The sequence below is a fragment of the Lithobates pipiens genome, unplaced genomic scaffold (genome assembly GCF_037356315.1).
Source record: "Lithobates pipiens isolate NorthernLeopardFrog02 unplaced genomic scaffold, aLitPip1_a1.2 Scaffold_27, whole genome shotgun sequence".
Classification (NCBI taxonomy): domain Eukaryota; kingdom Metazoa; phylum Chordata; class Amphibia; order Anura; family Ranidae; genus Lithobates; species Lithobates pipiens.
In genome coordinates this window covers 194,567,080-194,580,260 of record NW_027507788.1, presented here as the reverse complement: position 1 = coordinate 194,580,260, position 13,181 = coordinate 194,567,080, and the positions used below count along the sequence as shown (strand labels likewise).

The window sequence follows — 13,181 nt, the reverse complement described above, 5'->3', positions numbered from 1 at the left end:
AGGAGATCTAGGGCTAGAATTATTGCTCTCACTCTACCAATCGCGGCGATACCTCACATGTGTGGTTTGACCACCGTTTTCATATGCGGGCGCTACTCGCGTATGCGCTCGCTTCTGTGCGCAAGCTCGTCGTGACGGGGTGTTTTTTAAAAACCTTTATTTTATTTTTTTCTTTATTTTAATTGATTTTCTTTATTTTTACACAGTTTAAAAAAAAAAAAAAAAGGATCACTTTTATTCCTATTACAAGGAATGTAAACATCCCTTGTAATAGAAAAAAGCATGAGGGGTCCTCTTAAATATGAGATCTGGGGTCAAAAAGTCCTCAGATCTCATATTTGGACTAAAATGCAAAAAAAATAAAAAAATAAAAATAAAAAAAATACATTTAAAAAAAATATACCTTTAACCTATGGTACAGAGACGAGTGGGGGCCATCTTAGCCTCACTCGTCTCCATACCCAGCTAGCGAAAGGACCCGATCGCCTCTGCCACTACCGACGGCTCCGGTAAGCGGCGGGAGGGGGGGTGGCACCTCTCCCGCCGCCGATAGCGGTGATCTCGCGGCGAATCTGCCGCGGAGACCACCGTTATCGTATAGACGACCGGCGCCTGAAGAGATGGATATCTCGGTTGTGGCAGCAGCTGCTGCCGTTACCGAGATATCCCTCTTCAAAATTAGGACGTACATCATCATGCGCTGGTCGGTAAGTGGTTAATTAAAGATCATGAGGATATTGCCTTTGGGCACAGCATACACTGCAGGCTGGCAGTCCTCTGGCCTCCTGTTTCCTTGATTCTGTCTCCCCCCTTCAGTTTCCATTGCTATGGGACATCCCACATAGTTATTACTATGGCGCTGTGTCCCCTGATGTAAGAAAAGAAAATAGGATTTTTAAAACGGCTTACCTGTAAAATCCTTTTCTTTGATGTACATCAGGGGACACAGAGGTCCCTCCCTTCTTCTTCTTATACACTTTGATTGCTTGGCTACAAAACTGAGGACTCCCAGTAGTGGGAGGGGTTATATGGGGGAAGTTCACGCCTTAAGGGGCGTGCCAGTATCCAGCACCTGATAGTCCAATATAACTCACATAGTTATCACTATGGCACTGTGTCCCCTGATGTACATCAAAGAAAAGGATTTTACAGGTAAGCTGTTTTAAAAATCCTATTTTCTGTAATATCAATTCTCATTGATTGCATGCACCTTCAAACTCCAATTTTGTCCTTGTTAATATTTGAACTAATTTTAAGGAGGTGGTGTATATAGTGAAATTTCCAACCTCAAATACTTCATCCCATAAAAAAATTGTATTGCTTTGTCTGTTGATGACCATTTGTCACAGTTCAGGAAAAAGGCACACTAGAGATAATGAATACAGCAACTGTAATTGCCATAATCTTAATTGAATGGCTAGATTGGTGGAAGTTGTTTACATTACCACGAGAACCTTCTCCTAATCCCTAGATCTCACACTATTCACCCTCGTCCCCAGTCTTCACCCATGCCTCCCAGGCATCCTCTGGGAACACATCTGGAATGTGCCCAGAGCTCAGCAGTGTGTGATGTACTCTTTCCTCTTATTTTTAAACAGTATTCAGCTACCAATTAAGTTATATGGCACCTAGGAAGATGGATGAAAGTCATCACTGTAGGTGCCCTGTACTGCTAAGTGTGGGTCCCAACTACCCCCCCAGACAGATGGCTGCTTAATACACATCACTTTTGGATAGTCTCCCTCCCTTTCTACCTGATGACATGCCATGCCAACAGAAAGGGGGACCCAGGGGTTCAAGGGTAATCAAGTTCAACCCATTTGTGGCTAAACTGTAACTGCAGACATTTGGAAAAAACAACGTAGGAGTGATTTGATCTCATTGCTATGAGCCATAAACAATAATTTATTTGCTATAGTGCACTCATATAGTCATTTCAAATCAAAGTGCTAGAAGCATGGAATCCTTGCATACATTTAGCTAAATTATAGAGTGCACATGTGTACACATCCGAACTTCAACTAAGTAACATATCAGGGATTCCTCCTAATGTACATTTCTTTATCGTACATCCTGGGACGCAGGATATTTTCATCTCCCTAACAATAGGCCCTGTTGCCACTTTCAAGTGAGGTGTGTTTTTTTTTTTTCCTCCCCATCTAGTGTCTTAGATGATGGTCATGTCTGTGCGGTCTCAGCATGCAAAAGTAGCTAGTGTCTTGACCGTTTCATCTGGAATTAGACATCTAGCACATTTTCCAAGGGCTTTTCTGTGCTCAGAGGAATAGTACCCAGACTCTCTCTGGACTTGTTGGGATGGCCTTCTAACATTGATTGACAGTAACGGCTTGGCCTTCCAGAATGAGACCCTGTGCAATGATATATTGCCTTGTGAACTGGTAGGGTGCTTTACAGGTTCAGGTTAGTGATCCCCAGCTGTGGAGTAAAGGCTCTTGAGGAGTTGCCCTACAATGATGGGTGAAGTTTGGACCCCCTATGGCATGGACTGTTGCATGTCCTAACGTAGTACTTGCTGGTAGCGCCCTCTGGTCAATCCCGCAAACAGAGAAGGAAGCAATGCAACATAGCTTGTGGTTACAAACCAAAATTTCAGAGCTGCCTTCCTCCATGCATTATGCTTTCAAATGTTTCTTTTGAATGCTCAAAAAGACTTGCTCTTTTGCAAGCTCTGTTATCTTTTAGCTCAAAGAATGATCTTTTGGGTAAAAGGATTTGTGACTTCTACTCAAACCTTTTCGTGGTCCTGAAACTACACGATGATGTTCATCCCATCTTGGATCTCAAGAGACTCAAAGTTTCTATGAGTGAGAAAGTTCCAGATGGAATTGGTGTGGTAAGTGGTGGCTTCTCTCCAGCAAGCAGACTTCCTGGCATTAGTGATTATCAAAGATGTTTACCTGCACGTTCCAATCTTTCCACCTCACCTAAGGTTTCTGTGGTTTGTTGTTGAAATGAATGGTCTCACCACAAGGTCTCTTAAACTCCAGTCTCTTGTTGCTTCAAGCCCAAATCAAAAGTCCTTTTTTAATTCTGGTAAAAAATGCTGGATTCTGCAAATAAACATTTCATTCTCTGTAAATACATGAAAGTTTTGCTTTAAACAAAATACAGGGATTAGAAAGGAACAGCCGGATAATATTGGCTGAATATATTATTGGATTCATGTAGCTTTGATGCTCTGCTGGATACATATACATTAATTAATGATGACCGATCCCTTTTCAATAAAGCTTATCCCACATTATGTCTAAATATGTGTTCAGTCCCATTATGGGCGCAAAATTTGTCAATTTTCTTCTGAGCAGCAATTTATGACAGAAAATCATTGCAGTAGTAAACAGAGCCTAGTGCTGCTTTGGCTTTTTGACAGACATAAATCTGCTTACACAACACGGTTTTAAGACAGAGAAACATTTTACTGCTTTTAACAAGTTCTCAATGTGCTACATGGGAGTTCATTAGGATGCAGGAAAATGCTTTGCAAGCAGAATGGATTTAATGATTGGTTTGTGAGGTCAGAGCAAATAACATGGCCAGAGAATTTCTCACACTTGCAAATCTGAGCAACGCAGAGGCCATATTGCACTACGAGGGGCACCTTAATGTATATCCCACTATGGGCTTGTTGCATCAAATGTCAGTAACCTGAGCAGTAGAGCTGTTGTAATTATTGCTTAGATTTTCATGTTATTTAATGTACCACTGTGAGGGCTTAGGAACAGAAACAACACAATAGGTTCCATGCAAAACATTTATATAAACACAGGCTGTAGAGTCAGCAATCTAAACCGTGTTATCCTGGCCGAAACTGGACCATCTCCTGCTGTAAAATCCATGCTGAGGGGTTGAGGTCCACAACCTGCAGGTGTAACCATAGGAGCCTGCTTACAAATTTTCTCTCCAGTAGTTAACCGCATACATAGTCCCAGTGCAGCAAGCAGTAACTATAATGGGATCTCTGCTAAATTGGTAGGCAGGAGTTCCAGCAAAACTGCAGCTCAAGAGTATATTCACAGCTTATGCGAGCAGATATTTTAAACTCTTTTTCAGAAAGTCTCTTTACTGTGACATGTGGGGGAATTGATTTAATACATTTGATTAGGTTCTTCTGCCATGTAGACACCGAAAGTGACAGATTTGACAGGAGAATAGAAAGACAGGTGGGAGAGGATGAGTATACTAAAGGCCCATACACACGATCAGACTTTTTGACAACAAACATGCAAATTAGCTGTTTTGGAGCAACATCCGACTGTGTGTACGCTCCATCGGACAAACTTTTTTGGTTTTCATCGGTCTTTTGTTGGCTGTGCGAACGGACAAACTTTCTGGCAACAAAAGTCCGATGGAGCAAAGTCTGATCGTGTGTACAGAAAACCATAGGACTTTTGTACAAAGTACAAACAGGCATGCTCAGAACCAATGCAAAAGATCAGACAACAATACAGAAGTTGACCAAAGGTGGCGGTAAAGAGCAGAAAAACCACGTGATTTGGTGAAAGTTGGCTGAAAAAGTCCTGCTGTGTGTATGCAATACAAGTTCAGGGCCGACGCCCTTTGTACAAAAATCCAAGGGAAAGTTTGTACAAAGTCCTATCGTGTGTATGAGGCTTTAGATTTACTTCTCCAACCTGGTCTTTGAGGGCCCATTCAGAAACATGGAGCTGTGTTGCCCAACTTGCTGCACTGGTATGCACTAAAAAAAAAAAAAAAAAAAAAAAAAAACACAGAACCTGATTTATTTTTGCATGGTGCTCCTACCTGCAGGTAAGGCATATCTGAGCAATGTAGAGCATAACAGTAAGATTGACATTTGGGGGAGAGAAAGCACTGCAATGCATGTTAACAGCGCATTGCAGAATGCGTTAAACTGCATACTAGCACAATTATCATAAAAAAGAGAACATGCTTACTGTGGTTTAAATGGACCCTAAAAGTTTCAAGTATAACCACTATATAACTGATGGCATTCAGTATATTAAAGAGACTGTACTGTAATTTTTTTTTATATTCATGTAAATTATATCAACTTGATGTAACTATATGAATGTATTGTTATAAAATATTTTCCATGTACGTAATAATATAACTGTTTGTTTTGTAGGTGAAGCCTGTATAAATGTGAAAGTCACATCAGAAACTGCTTATGGACAACCCCACTATGAAGACTCAAAATGATGTGCTCATAGAAAACACACTACATATCCTAATGTAAGTTTTTTTATTTTTTTTACTCCACGTGCCTTTTTATTTATGATTTTCTATATATTTATAGGCAGGAACAAGCTGGCAAAAGTGACAGCAGCAGGGGTTGGGAAAAGCTATAACATTGCCAGGTTGTGTGTGTGTATGTGCATATATATATATATAATATATATATATATATAGCATTCATATATGCATGAACTGCATACAGTTATCAAAATTTAATATTTTTCACATAGTTTCATAGTTAGTAAGGTTGATTAAAGACACCAGTCCATCCAGTTCAACCTGAGTGAGTTTCTACAATTGTCCCTATCTCTGTACATTGCACACTCACATCGGTCCCTACCCTCAAGGAGCCCACAATCCAAGGTCCCCATTCATATACTAGGGCCAATTTTGGACAGAGGCCAACTAACCTACCTGCATGTCTTTGGATTGATTTGTCAAAATAAAGGAGTCATTGTCGAATTGGGGTATTTATATATTTTTTATTAATTTCTTAATTTTATTATACTGAAGTTTGATGGTTGATTATGTGGCAAACGCAAGGTAAAAAAAACAAACAAATATGTGGCAGTATACAAAATGTAAAATACACATTAAAAATACAGTGACAAGACCAGTTACCTGATTGCAGTGTAGATTGGAAATCAGAAGGGTTAGGTTGAGTTAACAGCCAGGAACCCAAGACCTTTCTAATCCGTACAATTGTGCAACCATACTACAGTGTATAGAAGTCTTTTAAAAATGTATTTTATTTTTTTACTTTTTTTTTTTGCCATAAGTTTTTGGAAAATATGGGAAGAAAATGAAAATATTTGTGTATTTTTTATTTTTTTTCTTTCTGCAAAGTTGGCAAATAATAATATAATAATATAGCATTGTTTAGCTTCACCTACAGCAGAAACAGTTCTGAAAAACCAAACAGGCCTCTTTTGGTAGGAGGGTACATATCAGGGAAGTGCCTCTCTTGTACAGCCTGTTTGCTGCATCAGATCGAAGGTTTTTAGGTGCTGTGCTTCCTGGTACATTATATGTTGCAATCTCTTGATAGTTTAGGTAGTAACCAGATCTTCCTGCGGACTTTTTTTTATATATGTAACAGGATCTTCTGGTTGCCTGGTAGGGCTTCATTATCTGCTCTTTGAAATATATTCTACCCATATATAGATTATATTTATGTACACAAATAGGTTTGTGCACCAAATCTTCCCTAAATTTCATACTGAGGTACTGTCAGGACTAGGTCTGAACCGAACCTGCAGTGTCTCTTCTTGCTGATCCGCCTGAGATGCTGGACAGCTCCCTAGACAATCTTGCCCTAAACCTTGTTTCTCTGCAACATTGAACCATTTATAAAAATGTCCTATTTCTCACCTCACCTTCCAGGATGGCAACACATGAGAGATGAGAGGCTCCTCCCTACAGGAAACACAATCAGTTCACAGTTGTTTAACCACTTACTGCCTGCCCACTGTCAAATAACGGTTGGGCGGTGTCGCTCTCGTTCTGGGTGGATGCCATATGACGACCTCCCAGAGCGACTGCTCTCGCGCGTTGCTGGGGGCAAGCAGCGCAGCGATCGACCCCGATCTGTGTAAAGAGCCGTGGCTCTTTAACCATGTGATCTGCTGTGTCCAAATCACAGCTGGTCACATGTAAACCCGGAGATGCTTGTAATGAGCTCTCCTTGCCTCACACTGACAGAGTGTGAGGAGAGGAGAGCGAATCAGTGGCATCTCCTCACTGGGGACAGCTAGGTATGTAATCAGGGCACTGATCATCAGTGACCTGATTACAATTAGGTGCCAGCAATGATTGCCCACCACTGCCAGCAATCAGTGTAAATCAGTGCCCAAAATTTCTACCAATCTGTGCCCACAAGTGCCAGCAATCAGTGGCCATTAGAGTTGCCAGTCAGTGCTGGCTATCACTGCTGCCCATCAATGCTCATCACTGCTACCCATCAGTACCCGTCAGTTTTTGAGAAAAATTACTTATTTATAAAATGTACTGACAGAAACTAAGAAAAACTTTGTTTTTTTTTTCAAAATTTGGGGTCTTGTTTTTTCCTAAAAAACAAAACAAACAAAAAAACCAAGGCGCGATTAAATACCACCAAAAGAATGATCTATTTGTGTTAAGAAAATTATTACAATTTCACATGGTTACATTGTAGTATGGCCGCGCAATTGTCATTCAAAGTGTGACAGTGATGAAAGCTGAAAAATGGCCTGGGCAGGAACATGGTGTAAGTGCCCTGTATTGAGGTAGTTAAAAGGTCCCACCTTTCCCCTTGTCCCTCAGGATTGATTGTATTTCTCCCACAGCGAAACTTTTTTTTTTTTTTTCTCTGACCAGAAAGAGAGTCGGATGGTATCCCTGTGAGCCAGGTTTAGGAATGCCGGTGAGGGCTGCACTAACCTGCCGCCTCAGAGCTTCTCACAGGTCACCCCCAATGGCATTTGTGCAGGCGGTCTGTAGATATTCAATACCCCCCCCCCCCCCCCCCGCCATTGCACGCCAATTAGCAGCTCAGGTCTCCTCCTGTCTTCCCTGTGTGCAGCGGGCAACATTTTGCTGAGGTCCAAATGATGCAAGACACCAAGGGGGGGACTTAACGAGCTCCAAGCCTTGTTCTCACGATCCAGGAAGTGGGCCTAAAGTGTTGAGGAGACACCGGACCCATGTGGCTGCAGAGCTTGAAGCTTTCCTTTCTCACCAAAGCTCAGTGAGCTGCAAGGAGCTGAAAGTCTGTCTGAATCCACCTCATGGAAGAAGGATGGAAAGACCGCACAGGTGGTTGCAGGCAAGAGCGAGTGGGGCCGGGTAAGTGCCATTTACCTACTATGAGGGTGATGCCAGATTAAGAAGTAATCCCCGGTAAACCCCCATGCTCTCACCTCCTGGGGATGGGGGCCTGTAGCCACGATACAGGGGGCAGGAAGAGTGACTGTTGGTGGTTCCCTCTTCTCTTGCAGATTCCCCAAGCGGAGCGCAGGAGGTCTCTGACAGACCACCTTCTACATCCGCTAGCACTAGTCGGGGCCCCAGATAAGGGGGGAGTCAGGGGTGTTCAAATCCCCCCCCCCCCCGAGCATCCTGGCAAAATGCCCAGACAGTGCCCCTGTTGTTTAGCCTAATCGTCAGCACAGTAGAAGCAATCAGAGTTTCGGAGTGCACAGCCACCCCCATACTATTGTACCCCATCCCCTCAGTTTTATAAGGGGTCCCCCAAAAAAGCATGAAATTACTGCGAGGTCTTAGCAGCCAGGAATTGAGAGTGCAGGTTGAGGGAACTCCTAGATTCCTCCTCGATGTATCATATGACACAGCTGAAGGTAGACTGGGAATACAGAAATTTTCCTACTCCTTTTTCCTGTGCTGAATCTGAGGTCTGGTAAGTGGGGAGGCATGTAATTTCTGTTTTGGGAAGGAGGAAGTGAGAATTTCAGTCCGGGGGAGTTTCTTTTGGTGGGGAGTTAAGTAACGGGGGATGGGTTTGCTTTTGGAGAAGGGGGGAGTTTCTTGTAAAGAAGTTTACAGGGGGTGGTTAATGGCAGGGATTTTCTTCTGGGAGGGTGTTTGGATGAAGGGAGCTTTTCTTCATAATTAAGAATCTTTGCTGGGGGAGAGGGAGACATTTTTGCTTTGGGGGGTCGATTTAGGGACAAAGGGGTTTCATTTTTGGGGGTATATTTGAGGGAGGGAGATATTTTACAGTGGGAATCTTTGCTTGGGGAGGGAGGGTTTTTAGGAGGGAGAGAGGGATCTTTTTTTTTCCTTTTAAAAGAGATGTTCTTTTTTTTTTTAATTATACATACCTAGGTGGATGGCGCATCGATCCAATGTTGCATCTGTCCCCAGCTGCTTCTAAGACCAACAGCAGAGCGATTAAAGACCACTGATCACTCAGTTCTCAGCCTTCAATGAGCAAAGAGTGGTGACTGTCAGTCCCTGGCTCTGCCCCCCCTCATTGCAATGCCAGGCTGTGGAGGGGGCAGGAGCGACTGGCTCAGGGTCCTTGCGGCTCACTGAGAGGGTGAGTGAGCTACCAGGCATCTGGGTGATTCCTGACTTTAAAGTTAAGATCTTTCCACAGCTGTGGACCTGCTGAGCGATGTCAGCTGGCAGCGGGCTATAGCTGTCACAATGGGTCACAAAAGTACAGAACGAACTGCACTCCTCCCCAGGAGAAGTACAACCAAGCGGTATGCCGCTTCAGAGCACATGCACCGGTGACATCACTGGCAGCTTTCCATGTGAAAATCTCCTAAACACCACATGTTCAGGAAATATTCACTGTACCTACAGGTAAGCGTTATCATAGGCTTACTTGTAGGTACAAGTTCAAAAGCTGGATTTACTACATTAAGACTGAATAAAAGCAAACCATATTGACCAGTTGGAAAGGGCATGATCCTGTGGTAGGCAGTGCACAATAATTTTTTTTCATCTCTTAAAACATTTCATAAAATTTCTTAGGACACAGTGTAAGGTTTAAATAAATCACTGAATTTACTGCCCACTACAATATGTTGCCCCTTGTACCTGCTCAACTTGCACAGTAAGGTTATCTAAAATCCAGTCTTGGGTCTCATTCATACATCCTATTTGACCATGGTGCAGCAAGTATACTGCAAATACCTGCACCTGGGATCTCAGATGTTCTAATATCTTTTCAGCCTATCACTCAGGTGAACAGGCTGAGCAGCTGACAAAAAAATATGGGATCCTGGCTGTAGGTATTCATGGTATATTTGCCATTCCATGGGCATTTAGAATATGAATGAGATCTAAAGCCTGGTTCACACGGTAAGTTTTGTTTAGTTCCATCCAGCGGGCTGAACAAAAAAATAAAACGAGGGAGGTAAGGAGGAGCTTGCTGTACTAATGAGTACACTACCGCACCACAACTGCGTGCATTGTGTTCTATTCAGTTGAATGGGTATACATTTTGCTGCGCTGCATTGCAAAGCCTCATGGCCCCCCTCTGCTGTCGCGTGTTTTTACTGTACCTCCCCCAACATTAAAGAGTAAATTATGCCTTTAAGTTTGAAAGACCTGAAACCCCTCCCCGGGAAAAACAAATATATATATATCTACGGCCCTGGCACTAGTGCCTGTAAAAAGTGCAGTAACTGCAGGGAAAGATTGTCTAAATCTCACACCAAGCCATTTTGTTATAGGTATGTTAACAAACTGGCTGGAAAAGAGGCCTCAGGATTAATGAAAGATTTTCTTAAATCTGTTCAAGGGAATGTTGGCCACTATTTAATCTTTCCGCATTCCTGTACCCACGCCTCAGGTGGTAGACTCAGAGAAACTCACCCCTAAAGAGGGTAATGGCCTTGGCCTCCCCTCCTCCCTTCCTTTTAAAAATAAGTTTGGATCCCAGAAGAGGTGTGGGGGTAGCTACTGGGGCAGTGCACACAGCCTAACTTGGCAGCTCCCTAGTTGGGAAGGCAACTTGGAAGGGGTTGATTTTTGGCCGCTATCCTTTTCTCATGCGGCCTTGAGAGAAAAACAAACCCTGTGGCAAAGGGAAAGACAACAGTGGTGAGTTCTTCACATTTTTGCCTTGGGAGATTAACGGCAGAATCTCCAATGGCAGCCTGGTGGTTTCTGGGCATTGAGATAGGACTCCCTCCCTCAATACAGGGTGCTACTGTCCTTGCCCTTGGGTCTGGGAACAAATAGCCCAGAAGCTTTAGCTAGACCAGTGTTTCTCAATTCCAGTCCTCATGGCCCACTAACAGGTCATGTTTTCAGGATTTCCCTCAGATGAAACAGCTGGGGTAATTACTAAGGCAGTGAAACTGATCAAATCACCTGTGCAAAATAATGGAAAGCCTGAAAACATGACCTGTTAGTGGGCCATGAGGACTGGAATTGAGAAACACTGAGCTAGACCAATGTCCACAGCTCCCTTTTACCTCAGGGAATGCTGTGGATATTGCAACATTTAGTTGCCAGCCTCTCACTATAAATCCATCAATAAGGATAAATGTAGTGAAGAGTTGAGACACAAATGGTCTCTTATAGGCTATCTCTGCCATTAAGCAAATTACACATTCTTAAAGGGTTAATTGAAGGGATGTGAAGTGGTCTGCAGGTACGTGGTAATTGCAGGAGTAATAGAATAGATTTCCTCTGGTCAGCGATGCACACCAAGTAATCTGAATATAGTAGGGCGGCTGCTATGAATCTGGCATGTAGCTGCAAGAGGGATTGTTTAGAGGTTTTTGGCTTTTAAAAGTCTGTTGCCTAGTTTTTCCCCATATGGGGGTGGTGGGGGGGGGGGGGGATACAGCAAGGGGTACCCTTGTGAACATATTCTCTTTGGGGGTGTTGCTTGGTATGTGTAACATCTTATCAAGCTCCAACCTATTCATTCCTCCTTACACTGCAGTTATATCTGTAGGTGTGCAAGAGTTAATCGGGACCTCTTGTGGTCTGAGCTATAGCCCACCCTTTGGATGAATTGGAAGCATACATTATCCTGCAACCCTTAATTGACGGGTTCTGGTGCAAACCTCTATGCAAGAGCTACATATACTAACTTGTATCTAATGATTGCTCTTTAAGCCCTACAGGTGTCTGCCTCCAGGTTAAGATTGTAACCACCTCTTCTTGAGGCTGGCTTAATTTATCTCTAGGTCGTTAGGACCTTAGATGCTTGGGAGGCTTGGACTCTTTCACCTGTGTGATAAAAGTGTGTTTGTGGCAAACTACACCTACTCATACATTGACAGTGGTAGACCAAATGCTATTACTACTGTGGGGTATTCACACACCTTAGACTTCCATTATTTGGAACTACCCTGCTTCCCCTCTAGTGGTTGAAGGGTTAGTATATAGAGTCCAGGCTATGTCTGTGGTAGATTTTACTCTTTGCTGGCCAGTTGAATATACCATGACTCTGACTTCATGCTTTGTCTGGTTGTACATCAGAAACGCACAATGTGGAAGTTATTTGTGTTTTTTTCTGATTCAGAAACACCATATGTCTGGTTGTCTTGCTGCTCATCAGAAATACGAAACAGTAAGTGATACTGTACTTTGTTGCATTTCTGTTGATCATAAGATTGTACCCTGTTGCTAATCAGACATGCCCAGCATTTAACGTTGATAGCGACTTTTCTGTTATAGAACTGTACACTGTTCCTAACAAAAAAATGCACAGCATTTGAAGTTGCTAATGACATTTCTGTTGGTCATATGGCTGTACACTGTTGCTAATCAGAAATACACAGCATTGATGTTTGCCTTTTCTGTTATGACCGCACCGTGTTACTAATCAGAAAGGCACAACATTGAGAAGGTACCTTTTCTGTTTTCATATTAGTTAGACAACTGTACCTTGTTGAGCATCAGCAATACGCAGCAGTGTCCTTCTGTCCTTATATTGCTTTTCTTTCCACACTTTAGAAATACACAACACTAGAAGTTTCTGTCTTTTTTTTTACATTTGGCTGCACATCAGACTACGCAACAGTGAAGACCGATATAATGCAGACATTTTGATGGGGACAGTTTGATGGGGCAGTTTTTATAGGGGCAATATGATGGCCTTTTGATGGTGGCAGTTTGATGGCAGCAGTATAATGGGGCAATTTTAATGGTGGCAGTGTGATGGTGGCAGTATAATGGGGCCATTTTGATGGTGGCAGTATGATGGGACCATTTTGATGGTGGCAGTATGATGGGGCAATTTTTAATGGTGGCAGTATGATGGGGCAATTTTGATGCTGGCAGTATGATGGGGCAATTTTAATGCTGGCAGTATGATGGGGCAATTTTGATGCTGGCAGTATGATGGGGCAATTTTTATGGCGGCAGTATGATGGGGCAATTTTGATGGCGGCAGTATGATGAGGCAATTTTGATGGTGGCAGTATGATGAGGCAATTTTGATTGTGGCAGTATGATGGGAGAAATTTGATGGGGCA

General features: G+C 42.8%; 1 long non-coding RNA gene across 1 annotated transcript in view; it reads left to right on the top strand.

Annotated features, from left to right (window-relative positions):
• The window catches only part of LOC143934451 (uncharacterized), a 170,411-nt gene that overhangs the window by 67,049 nt on the left and 90,181 nt on the right, over window positions 1-13,181 (top strand). Inside the window, exon 2 of the long non-coding RNA XR_013263267.1 lies at window positions 5,126-5,232. This is a non-coding gene — a long non-coding RNA (uncharacterized LOC143934451). The remainder of the gene's footprint in view (window positions 1-5,125; window positions 5,233-13,181) is intronic.